We start from the raw sequence: 14,664 nt of genomic DNA, 5'->3' as shown, positions 1-14,664 counted from the left end.
TCTCATATATAATAATAATCTTAGATATAAAATATACGAGAAGAAGATTATTAGTATGAACAGTTATTACCTATGGTCTTTTTTTTTTTCTTTTTTCTTTAAAAAAAATTAAACAGCTCGAAGACATTTGTTGATATTGGTCATCTTACAATTATTCGCTGCAGCTGATGACGTTATTCGAAACAACTCATATTATCTCCGAAAGATGTATCATCAAATATAAGGCGAATCGATTTGATTATGAGTAATAGTTCGATACCGATTATTTGAGTCGGTTAGATCGAAGATCCAGATAATTACTAATAACAATTTTCCTCCTATAAATAAAATTTTAACAAAAAGAAAAACCGACTTCAAACAAAACACTATTTTAAAACAAATGAATATGCACGAAAAAGTAAAAAAAATAATTGCGTATTCAACATATTTTTTAGAGTCTTCCTAAGTTAAATGAAATGAAAATATTAGACTATTTAAAAGTCGATTAACGATTATATCATGTAGTTATAGTTATTGGTATATTTGGAGCCGGTGTCAGCCACGGTGCCCTTGCCCCAACAATCAAAAGAAAGAAGCGACACGAGCCCCTTGATTGATCCAGTATATTATTGTGTAAAAGGTAATTTGTAAAAAAAATATTTGTTAAAGTATTCTCGTATTGTTTTTTGATAGATATACTGTAGGGTTTTATTGGCTGACACCGACTCCAAATATAACAATAATTATAACTACATGATATAATCGTTAATCGACTTTTAAGTAGTCTAATATTTTTCATTTCATTTAACTTAGGAAGACTCTAAAAAATATGTTGAATACGCAATTATTTTTTTTACTTTTTCGTGCATATTCATTTGTTTTAAAATAGTGTTTTGTTTGAAGTCGGTTTTTCTTTTTGTAAAAATTTTATTTATTTTTTGATTTTAAGTGAAGCTGATGTTGACTAACTAATTTTTTTTAATATGGATAGATTAAGCGTTCCATTTATATGAGTCAGAAACTACTTCGAGGACAATTTCAAAGGAAACTTGCGAATAAAGCACAAATAGACTTTCGAAAATGCGGATTTAATACGTCACGCGGCGTAAACTACAAGGATCCCTCGAAAGAGCTGTAATCGAACTCAGCAAAAAAACTTTGAAAAAGACCAACTATATTTCGTCATCATTTGACATCACATCACATACACAAAATTTGATTAAAGATAGTAAGAAATTCTGCCCCATATCGCACCCTAACTGCGAGCCGTATAGGAGTTCCATCACTACATGGTATAAAACAAAGTCGCTTTCTCTGTCCCTATATCTTTAAATCTACGCAACGGATTTTGATGCGGTTTTTTTTAAAAGATAGTTTGATTCAAGGGGAAGGTTTGTGTATATAAAACATGAACAATATAGTAAAGAAACACTGATAATTTTAGAAGTTTGCGATGTGATGTCGTATATAAACAAATTCTGTAGTATATTTAGTATCAGTATTGCACCCGTGCGAAGCCGGGGTGGGTAGCTAGTTGATTATAATATTCGACTATGATAATTACATAAACATAACCACATTACGGAAGGTGACTCAAATATCCAAATAACCTATAAATAAAAGATTCGACCGAGTATCGCTAACGTGCTCCTCAGAATTGTTCCGTTCCCTTCCGTTCCGTTACTTTGTCATGGATCCTGTGCTCAGAACCTTACCAAACTTTCACCAAATTACCCTTGAAGTATATATTTTATAATAAAAAAAGAATTATCAAAATTGGTTAACGTGATTTTCAGTTATTCACCTATTTGTCGCGCATATACATAATGCAAATTTAAGACTTATGTCGTTTTCACATGGATACCATCATCGGAAAAAAAATAAAAAAAATGGGACCCCACGGAAAGCACTACCTTTCAAACAAAAAAAAAATTATCAAAATCGGTCCACCCAGTAAAAAGTTATGAGGTAACAAACATAAAAAAAAAAAAAAAAAAAATACAGACGAATTGATAACCTCCTCCTTTTGGAAGTCGGTTGAAAACATAATTGAATCAAATAAATAAAATATAAACACATATTATTTTGTTATGATTGTGCTTTTTGCTTTCAAGTATGAAAATATTTATATTTCATTTTTATTATCACTTCCTTGCTACTGAATATTTATTTATTCCTTTTTTATAAAAGTAAACGAAACTAGAGTGTAATTTTTTTAATAAAGCTCAGGCTACTGCGAATTCATCCATATCATAAGTTATATATACATCGTAATTAATATTTTCCAATTACCTGTTATATTGGTCAATTACAAAGCTTGTATTGTTCTAAATTCCTTCAGCCTTAATACGAAAACCTTCAATTAAGATTATCTTTACATTAAAACACCAAGCGAAATCGGTTGGCAATCTGATATAGCTCTTAAGTGGAAAACCGTACATTCTATCGTCGAAAACGTGAAAAAACGGTCGAAATCAATCTTGTTTCCCTTATACCTACCATTAATCTTATTTCAGCGAGAGCCTAATAGGTTTTGTAGCGAACCAAATAAAGTTCTCGCGGTTTACTTCTCACAATATAAAATAGATAACAGCATAATAATCTCGTTAATAAATGTTTTATTTTTGTGTAAAAATTACGATAGATTTATGCCGCGACGATAGATGGTTTAACGCTTTATATTGTGTACTTATTATTTAATGACAGTTTTCTATTGGATATTTATGTTTCAGGAATGGTATAATACTTTATGGTTAGGAGTAATATAACTGTCACCTACTTCAGATTTTTCTATCGTAATAATGCTATTTGTAAATTATTTGCAATGTTCTATTTTTGTTAAAATTTAATCTTTAATTTATATACGTCAATGTCAAACTTGGTATACAGAAATATCCCGTATATTTCTATTTAATATATTAATAACGGGTTTAACTTATGTTTTAGTCTAACAAATGGAAAAATGTTTTTTTTTTTGTTTAGATCTGTTTAATAATCTCTGAAGATAGTTCAAATACTGTCAATTTAGTAATTAATCAACAAAATCTACTTGTACATGTCAGCAGTGTAAGCTTGTACATGATATTGTGTTTCCAAGAAATAGGAAAGTACTACATAATCACCGACTAGGTGAAAAAAAAATTCTATGTTACGTATAAATATTGTTACGTAAATCGTATTTCGAATATATCATCACAGCTCTGAGATGCATTTAATGACATTCTCGATGGTGTAAAACCTCGGGAAATGTCAATGGCGGTCATTATATTTTGAAGAACCCGGTAACACCTGTTCGGAGCACGTTTCACTTCTATTTATATTTTATAATTTTTTTCACCTGAAAATTTTCACAAGTTTCATAAAATTTCGTTATGTGAAATCACGAACTTTTCACTGGAGGTTGACAATATAAACTTTATAGTACATACATGAGGTACGTTGTAGGTATTTGGTATAAAGCTACACATTTATTCCATTGTAGTTGGGCAGGGATTTGACGATGTAGTGCACTTCTAGCCACTAGTAAAATTTTAACGTGGAATTTACCCAGCTGTGTATATAGAAATTTATATATTTCAAGCAAGACTACAGAATATTCAACGGAAGTATATATTTATGTATGGGCTAATGAGTAAATATTTTGATAATTTAAATTCGATTTGAACATTGACGTAGTTTTATTTCGACTTTCCTGTAACATATTATTAATATACCAACGGAAATTGTTGCCATTCTAACGTTTCGACCAGCGGTTTCGGGGTTATTACAAGATGTTTATACGAGACCATAATAAAAAAGCCGTGGGGCATGCGGAAAGCAGCATCGCAGTGGTAAAACGTACTATAGCAATATAGAGTAAATAAGAAACTCGAATCTATAACAATTATTATACAACAACAACAACAGCCTGTAAACTTCTCATAGCTGGGCTTGAAGAAGGTTTGGAACATATTCCACATAATTATTATATTATAAAAAAAAAAAGTATAAAACATGGAATAAAACCAATTTTTACGCAGAGGAAATATTAGTATTGTACCGGGCCACTGGGGAACAATGTGGAATTTTTCCGAATTGAACCTCTGGGATTCCTTCCAAAAGTATCCGAGGTCATTTTTACACGCGCATTCGCTGTGGTGCCGTATTTTACTCCATGTAACTCATCACAGTTTTAAAAGTAGCAAATTTCCACTCAATCCAACTTTGCTTTTAGTCTAATATATAAAACAAAACTACATAGATAATCTGTTTTTCTACGACTGTGTACTGTTTATTGTATAACAACGGTATACAAAGGTTTATAAGATACTAAAAGTGTGGAATGTAGGATAAAAATGGTATTTTTTGTAGTGATGGTATTTCATAAGTGATTGGTTTAATGCTACATTAAAATATTGATTTATAATTACAAGTTGGAGTTTAACAGCTGGCTGAGTACCTATAGTTTTATTTCGAACCTCATTGAAATTCACCAAGTTGTCTAATACAAGGGGACCATAACTTTCTAGCAACTTAACGAAACCAGAATAATGTGATAAACGGGAAATCTTTTAATATATACCTATGTTGACAAAACCTGAAAAAATAAGAAATAGTATTTTGATATACTCGAATTTAATAGGTGTCGTGTTTAATCAAATAAACCTATTTATGCTTTATTACAACTAATTCTTTAGAATGTTTGGAATTACTATTCATAGAAAATGTCAATGATAAATTAGATTTACATAGATGAATCACAAAGCCAATTAGGGCCACACGCACAACATATTGACTACTTGGAGATAATTCGATCGTTCATGCGATGTGGTAGCGTTTATACAATACATATGGAATCATTGTTTAGATTGGCTACCTGTAAGCTTTTGTGCCCTTATAACTCTGAGCCGAGATGGCCCAATGGTTGGAACGTGTGCATCTTAACCGATGATTGCGGGTTCAAATTCAGACAAACACTACATAATATTTGTAAATTACTTAATTAGTATCAATTTACTGTTTTCATTTCGGTGATGAACGTACATCGTGAGAGAATCTGCATGTACTTAATTTCAATAATGTTCTTGCAACTTGTGCATCCAACACAATGTATTTATATATGCAATTTGGTAGAATATGCTCCAAACCTTTCCCTGAAAGGAAAAGGCGGCCCTAGCCTAGCAGCGGGAAATTTACAGGCTCTAACTGTAAGGTATTATATCAAAATTAAATACATAATAATATAATTTATATTTAAAGTGATAGTAAGAATAACGCAGAACGTAATAAGTATAAAAACTCATAACTTTAATACGCCTTAACGTATAATAGGAGTTTACAGGCTAATGATTCGAATCACTAAGGTTTTTCGATTCTTCCTACAAAATACTTGATAAAATACTTCTTTGCAAGAAGACTATATTAAGTTATTCATAACTGAATATTGTTTTGCGAGGTTTATTAGTATTTCGCCATCTAAGAAAACTTAAAACTAGAACTTCGTAGAACGATGAATGAACTTTTAAAGTCTGATTAAGAAGACCAGACAAAGACTTTCGAATAAGAAAAATCGTCTCACTGAATTTAATATAACAATATATCTACTAACATCATAATAAAGTAATGTTACTATTATCAAAATTTTAATTAAATTCTGTGAAAATTAGGCACAGGTTGTGACACACCTGCTCTGTACAAACGACACGAGAAGAACATATAAACAAATGTTCGTCAAAGAAATATGTATTTCATTGCCTTATTAACAAAACAAAATGAAATTGTCAAAATACTATACTGATATCATAATATCATATCATGTATAAGTTATTTTAATTATAATAACGACGTTACTTTTAACGTAGGAGTCTTATCTTTACATATAATAAAATTGGAGTGCCTGTTTGTAATATTAAAATAGCCTTTTTTACTCAATGCATACTCGTATACACAGTACATATACCAAAATACAATTATTTACAATTTTTGTCTGTCTGTTTGCTCCAGCTTATCTATAGAACGGCTGGACCGATTTTGAAGGAATTTTCACTGGCAGATAACCCACCCATATAACAAGGAGTAACTTAGGCTACAGTAATATGTTTTTTGTTACATTCAAACACGTACAAGGTCGCGGGCACAGCTAGTATGTAAATAAAAATAGCACTATAAACAATTTATCATTCTCATACAATATGTCTAGAAAAGGATTTTCTAAACGTTAAAAGAACATTTCCCATTTCCCTAAACGTTAAAGAACATACGTTACGAATGATCATTTGTCAGTGTCGCTTTTAGCATTTCAGTTCTAGAATAAAAACTGTTTTACTAAGTTTAAAATTGTCGTTTGCAAATTCCTTTCCTCACTAGAGCAGTACACTTATAATAGTCAAGGTTAACTAACAGCTGTTTTGAAAATACGCTGACCTGAGATAAACCGGTCTATGTAACTCGCGGAGGTACATTTCGTTAATTTTTTAATATAGTCAATCAATAATCAAATATCGCGATACTACTATATACTACCAGATAGGATTTACCATCAGAAATATGATACAAAACCCCCCAAATTTTCTCTTTATATATTATTATAATATTAAGAAAATACATTTATTTTAGTAACGTAACTCAATGGATTTATTTTCTTTACTCCATATATTTTACATAAAAACAACTTTCAATATTATGTTGACATTAAATATGAAAATATATTTTTACGGTATAAATTGGCGGACGAGCATATGGGCCACCTGATGGTAAGCGGTCACCATCACCCATAGACAATGACGCTGTAAGATATATTAACTATTCCTTACATCGTCAATGTGCCACCAGCCTTGGGAACTAACAACCAAGCCTGTAGTTACACCTGCTCACTCACCCTTCAAACCGGCACACAACAATACTGAGTACTACACAAGTAACACAACTAACTGATTAAGTACAAGTTATTTGGCGGTAGAATAACTGATGAGTGGGTAGCACCTACCCAGACGGGCTTGCACAAAGCCCTACAACCAAGTAAAATGTATAATTAAATCATAAAAAAAAAACAAACATTTATATACATAAACGCCTATTTACTTTACACAATTCTTGGGAAATAAAACAATAATTAAAAAACATATTATAAAACGAAACTCGAAACGAATTTACGCGGGTTATATTATGTTAGCAAGCTGATGTTATTCCCGCTCAACCTTCATTTTGCCGGTTTTAATATTAATAATTTTAAGCAGCTGTCACGCTGAGTTTTATCAAAATTACGCACGGTATTGTTTTTGAATGAATCACATATACGTATTATGCAGGAAACATATTCTGTTTAAACCGTAATTATTAATTGACGCCTTTACACACAATATATTTTAATCTTAAATGTGTTTTTTTAATAATATTTCGTTTATTCCCAGTATAGATGCGGAAATTGAAGTATGGAGAGTTCCTTATTTTATCAAGAGACTTCCTTATTTCGCAGTTATATCCTTTCATTACTAAGAATATTCATAATAATGATCCATTTCTTGTATAACATATTTTATTATATATTTACCTTTTTCTTATTAGAAACTTTAAATGTTTAAATATACACAAATCTTAATTAAAAGTAGTTACTGTATAAATCTTGAATAATAATTTTAAATTTTAGTATAAGTTATTTAATATAATAACAATCAAACAATATTGATTTTTAATAAAATAACCTCTTTTTTATAATGAATAAATAAATAAATATGAGACATATGTATCAATTACATTAACCCTGATCCCAATGTAAGTAGCTTAAGCACTTATGTTATAGTAAATCAGAAGAGATAACGTTCTATTTATTATACTTTAATCAAAATTTTCTACTAAAATTCAAAAATTCTACCTACAGGAAAGAAATACCTCAGACCTAATAAGAACCGGCGAAAGAAAGCGGGATTATATCTCCTTTTTTTATGTCAGAAATTCGTGTTAACAATGATAAATTATTTATTTTGGAAACGCCTGGAGGCGATTTTAAATGTTTTAATAACCTTTAGCATACAAACGTTCTTTGACGATTTTTTTTTTTACTTTGAAGTACAAAATTTTTGGACGTTTTCCATAAAAACTAAAAACCGACAAATTTAAATAGTTACTCTTTTTCACTAATTAATTGTTCTTTGCGCTCATTTTCATGTAAATTATAAATTAATGTATCTAACTACACGCTTATTTATCTATCTTATAACATAAAAACATTTATCAAATACTTCCCCTGTCTAGTTACCTTAATTATCATTATATTCAAATTTATTCACAAATCAAAATCGAGACAGATTAAAAAACACAAACACAGTGGACATAGCATTTCAATTACCAGGTCTTTATTAAGATTTACGAATGACTATTTAAAATTTAGAGTAATATGGAATCTACCATAATGACTGAAAGTAGAGCTTATATGTTGACAGAACACGTGAATCATAAATCAAAGATGGCGGGCTTACATTCAGGGTAACACTGCCGAAATTTCGTGTGCTTTACTTTTATTTATAATTTATCTCCTTCTGGGTGGCGAGGGAAAACATCACGGGGAAACCTTCATATATCACTTGCAGCTAAGTACCGTTGTAAAACAAGCTACAAACATATACATTGTTTTATATTTTATTGCACGATAATATGGTATACTTAACTTGATGTATTATCTCTTATGTTTTTATCTATTCGTTAAAAGAAGTACGAAGAAAAACGTGTATATATATATAAACTGGTTTTCTGATGACTTGCTGGTAGGGCTTTGTGCAAGCCCGTCAAGCCATTACAGTGTATTGTTGTTTTCTTAAGAGTGAGTGAGTCAATGTAACTTCAGGCACTTAATTACGAAGTTTGGTGGTATATTGGATCAATGAAAATTTCTCACGGCGCCAATGGGTGACCACTTATCACTACACCACACAGACAACTACCTACATGAAAAAAAAACGTCCCGACTTGTTGAAAATTGAGCTAAGGATTTTACTATTTAAAAAAAAGTTTTTTTTTTAAAGATTTATTTATGTTACAATTCGAGTAACTTCACTGAATCACAAGACAATTGATTTCGCAGTACCTGTGATGAGTCTGTCAGTGGTATTCCACTAATATATTACATACAGCATCTATACAAATGGATATTATAAATTGGATAACATAAATTGATAAATACGTAGATACGATCACTTTAATATGTTCACGAACTGTAACCTTTTTTTATCATGATTTTATTATAATTATTTCAATAATATATTGCAGCCGGCCTGTATAAAGTTTTGCGATGCTGTGCTGCGGTTTTAAGAGTGAGTGAACTAATGTAATTAAATATCACGAGGGATTACTCTTAGATCTATAGTTGGCACTTTATTAATAATATAAGAGTAGTTACTGAGTCTATATATTATACAAACAATAATACTACTCGAAACAGAAACCTTATAATTTTGTTTTCTGAGTCAAACAAATTGTATATTTTTTTAATAACTCTCATGATGGGATATCATATAATACATTTGGGAGCCACTAATCAGAGCGTCTCTATCCAGCATCTTTCGGGTGTCTTTCCCATTCTTGGTAACGTGATATCTCCGCTGGGAATTCCACTGACGACACAATCTGTTAGGCCGTGATGCGTAAACTCATTGCAGGAGGATGACGCCTCCTTAATGCATATACTTGTCAAAACTGAGTCCCAAAAGCCCGAGAGGCCGAGGACAAACTAACGAATTACGTTCTCATTTGTAATATTAGTAAAAAAAAATCCACATTTAAAATCACTTATCCATTGCAAATATTTCCACTAGGAAAGTTAACAGAAAGAAAAACCTGTAATATAAAAAATGCAAATACTCATTCAATAAAACAGGTAATATACATAAATAGCTTATTATGAAATACTAGTACAGCATTTAATAGCACTTTCATGATAAAAATAGCATAATAGGCCAATCTATATGAGTGACTTGTTCCTTCTAAATTTAACCAAAGAATTCAAGAACGCTTTCCGCGTTTTACTGCGCTCGACCAATCATTATTTTATTACAGTACACACTCACTATAATAATGATATAAGCATAGGGCTTTTTATCAACTGAATCGCCTTATATTTCCTGCAATTTTGTGGTTGGTTAAAAACAACTTACAATTGTTTGAAATCGAATTATTAAATTCTATTACACTTTACCTAACAATAATTTAAATGGCCTCGTGAAACACAATACTCCAATTTTTAAATAGGGTAATAGCCGAGAAATTAGAGATCTAATTTAGTACTTCGAACTCTTATCATATAAACATACATCCATTAGAGTAGGAAAGTCGGTGTGCTTCAGATTTTGTAACCAAGCAATCTAATTCAGGAGATTGATGTAAACGAAAAAATATCTCCCGGAGTTCCCACGGGAAATTTTAGTCACTTTTTCTTCTTCATTTACATAAATGACTTGCTTTATCGTTGATAATGTATGTAATCGTGTAAGCAAAATTACAATTAGACATAAAACATTTACGTAGGCATTTATTCAAAATAATACTAAGCCTTGATAATATAAAAGGTTTAAAATTTTACTTGTGTATTTCAACGGCTTTTATATCATCGTGATCTACGAGTTAAGTCTGGTAAAATGTTAATTAATTATTATTAAGTCATATTTCTCGCCCAGCGAAGCGAGCGGGTTAGCTTGTTTACTATTTATAATTATGAATAAACTGTTTTTAAGAGAAGATATTACTATAAGCTGAATTTAATTGCTACACGCATTCTCTTTTTTAATTCATTAGTCTGACTTTTGAAGAGTATGTAAGTACAAGATTTTTCTTAAACAATATTAATTACTAATTGTATTACTTTCGATATTCGAAATCAGCTTTTTACCTCAATTAAAAAATTGCATACGAGCATTAATTCCCTTATTTTAGGAGATCACTTTTAAAAATGCTGATGAAACCCGAATAGAAATGTGCACCAATATTGCTGTTGCTATTCCTATCATCAAAAATCAAGAACGTCTATAGATTAAAAATCTGTATTGATACATATCAATACCAAAGTATTCTACATGAAAACATATATATATTCGTTGAATTGTTCTACTTGTACGGGGTAATAGAGCTCTACGTGAAAAATGAGTGAAGCCCAATAAAAACTAATACACATATACGTTACCAATGGATGTATATTGATAAAACATAAATCAATGATTTAAAAAAACAACAATAGCAGAACGCTTAGGTACATAAATGTAAATTTAATAATACCATAAAAATACTCGAATATTTGTCAATACTATATATATAGACTCTCATGAATATAATATAACATATTCGAAAGCACTTTTAAGATTTACTTTACCTATAAGCTAACAATATTGCTTTGATGTTTTTTTAATCAAATATAATGATAATACAATCAGAAATGTCGAGGACGCACAATTTTGCTAAAACTCGTATGAGAAATATTTTTCGCGATACACAATACATTCTTTTGTTTTTTTCACTTCAAGAGATCTTCGATTCGAATTATAATTGTTTTCATATACAATGTTTTATATATATAACAGTTAACCTATCATTAATTTTTATTAACAAATGTTGAAAACTTTTACTCTATGTACTACTTTGAATGAAATAAATTACTTTTTTTTAAATTTATTTATATACTAATGTTTTAATTTAATTTACATATTATATTGTAAGTTTTATTTCATTTATTTATTATAATTAAATCGTTTATTATAATTCATTATGTCATTATGTTTATGTTAATTTCACTGATAAATTAAAAATCCAAATTCCATTTGAAATTAGGAACGACTTACAATATAAATTCTTCAAAGAAAACACAGCAAGTTATGAAATTAAAATATTAATTATTCACAATTTATTATCCCATTAAAATTAACACTAACTCCACTCCTTTATAATTTTATAAATATTAGTAATTACGGTCGTTTCTGTTAATTATAATATTAGATTAACATAAATCGTTTAATCGGCAAATATAAAGTTAGAACGCAAAATTCTATTTAAGTCAATTATGGATGGCCGTTCTTATATTAAATCCTCAATCATATCACATGTACGTCGTGCTAAGAATATAATAGAATGACACAATAAAAAGGTTTCCTAATTGAAGCAAACGTGACGGATGTATTGATCAAACAGTCCATCGATCGGTCTGGCCTTTATACACTTAACATGCTTGTTAAGTTCAATTACATTAGACCGTACACACATTATGACTAATGGGAGAACGTAAAGGTCGCAGTAAAAGTAACTTTTATGTTATTACTTTTGACGTTCAAACATAGGTGAGCTCCCACGGGGTGTGAATATATTTTGATATTTATAACAAAACGTTCGAATTCTTCTCTTCGTGTGTATCGTAGTTTTTTTGACAAATTCCCGAAATATACCCCAGGCCCCCATCACGGTATCACGTGTCGTGAAACTACTTTTGTGTTGGAAATATTCTGTTTTGAAACACCGAAGTTGTGATTGAAAGGCTCACGTTCAGTTTCAGAATCACTGTAGAAACTGTACATCACGTATTTTCAAGTTTATACTTTAAAAAAGTCGCTTAATAAAAATTCTATTGAATTAATATCTTCCAAATCAAAATTTAACAATGTTAAAAGACTGTTGTTATATTTATTTCTAGTTGATAAAAATCATAATTATGAAAAGTCAATCATAAAAATACCGTGTAGTCAAATTCATAAGCACACAACAGATATACTGATGCACCTATATTCATAATCAAAATTTAATTTTTGAACAATGTCAATATTAAACACCCATTCAAAATTAATATCATGTAAACCTCACTAACGTATACACAATATTCTTATTTTATAAATTATAATTATGCTTCATAATATCACAAACAATTTATCAGGAATTCCCAACAAAACGATTTAATTAGTATGAGTTATTATCTGTTGTTAATGTTGTGAAGTTTCAAATTGCTTGTAACATTATCCTTAACATAAAGTATAAGGAAACAAGCGGAGAATCATTATTGGGGTAAAATAAAACGAGGAAATATTTAGTGGTTAATAAAGGTGGAATTATGGTCGCAACGCGGGTAATAGCGACCCAACTTGAAGCATGATTCATAACGATCGTTTTCTTCTATTAACTTATTGAAGATGATAAGTTTTTGCAATTGCGATGAAATATAAATATTGCAATACTATATAAAGTATCTTTGTAAATTGTATAATTAAGTATTGCTTTGACTTGATACCACTGTAATTAAAATTAGTACATAGCGGTTTTCTGTAGTAATAATACTTTTTCTATATATGATTCACAGAGATTTAAAGAAAATAAGTTTACGGACATCCAATATACAGATGGTTCGTTCACAGGATTGTGTTTTCTATTTTTAAACCCGTTTTGTTATCAACTTACAATTTTATACATAAGTAAGGTAAAACATTATATAGAATATAAATACAAATCTTAAATACATTTATGTCAGCCTCCATTGTACATCGCTTAATATTCAGTGGTGGCCTTCATTTATATGAATAAAAAAGACACTGGTTTCTGAAAAAAGTGTAAACCGCTGCAAGTCAAGTTGCCTCCGAAAATTTTCTAAAATATCTGTCCTTATGTATGCTTAGATCTGTAAAATTACACTACGGATTTTGATGCAGTTTTTTTTAATAGATAGATTGATTCAAGAGGAAGTTTTATATGAAAAAAACATGCACAACATAGTAGAGGACTACTGACAGCTTTAAACGTAACCAATACTAGCATTGATATACCAATTGCGTCATTACAAATAAATTGACCTACGTAAAGTTCATATGTACATATATATGTTGGGGTTGTTAAGCATGAGTAGTAGATATGAGTACGTAAGTTTCATTATCTGATCTAGAACTAGGAGAGGCTGGCTTATCTGATATACAGATACACCTAGTACAGATACGTGTCTCATACAAAACCGCCTTAATAAAAAAAATACTAGTTTAAGAACAAATTATTTAACCTGCAGTTAATACCGCAGGAGATAACAGTAATTAAATTTTAATTATTATTATATTAGTAACATGACATACAATTTTAAATTTCAATCTTTTATATATAACTAGCTGTGCCCGCGGCTTCAGGCACGTTGGAATTTAGCAAAAAATATATTGTTTTAGCCTTATTTACTACTTATTCAACATCTATCTGTCAGTGCTAGTCCCGTCAAAATCAGTAAAGCTGTTCCAGAGTTAAGCTTGAACAAACGCACAGACAAAAATTGTGGAAAATGTTTTTTTTTGTACATGTACCGTATATATATTCATATACATATAGTAAAGGCTATTTTGATATTACGAACAGACACTCCAATTTTATGGATGGATGACATTCTGGATAATACAATTTTATTGATAAATTTTATTCAATAGGTTATTTATATTTAGTAAAAAATATTAAAATTGATTAATGAATTAAAATTTATAGAAATAAAATCATAGGCCGGTTAAAGTACAAAATAATCAAATGTTGTACAAGAATATAAAACGACAATATCTTACGAATCATTTAATATTGTATCCGTAGAAATATTTCTAATACAAACCGAGATCTCATCGGCCCTTACAAAAAAAAATCACATAATATGAATTCTGGAAGATTAAATTTTTTCCCAATATCATACAATAGATAAATAATGAATATGCTGGGGAATTTGCCTTTCTT

At 29.8% G+C, this 14,664-nt stretch overlaps 1 protein-coding gene across 11 annotated transcripts in view; it reads right to left on the bottom strand.

The window, feature by feature from the left end:
• Positions 1–14,664, bottom strand: part of LOC124534635 (small conductance calcium-activated potassium channel protein) — a 274,246-nt gene that overhangs the window by 221,375 nt on the left and 38,207 nt on the right. The window lies entirely within an intron of this gene.

Source organism: Vanessa cardui, chromosome 13 (genome assembly GCF_905220365.1).
Source record: "Vanessa cardui chromosome 13, ilVanCard2.1, whole genome shotgun sequence".
NCBI classification, from domain to species: Eukaryota; Metazoa; Arthropoda; class Insecta; order Lepidoptera; family Nymphalidae; genus Vanessa; species Vanessa cardui.
The sequence above is the reverse complement of the archived record's forward strand: the minus strand, read 5'-3'. Positions and strand labels throughout refer to the sequence as shown.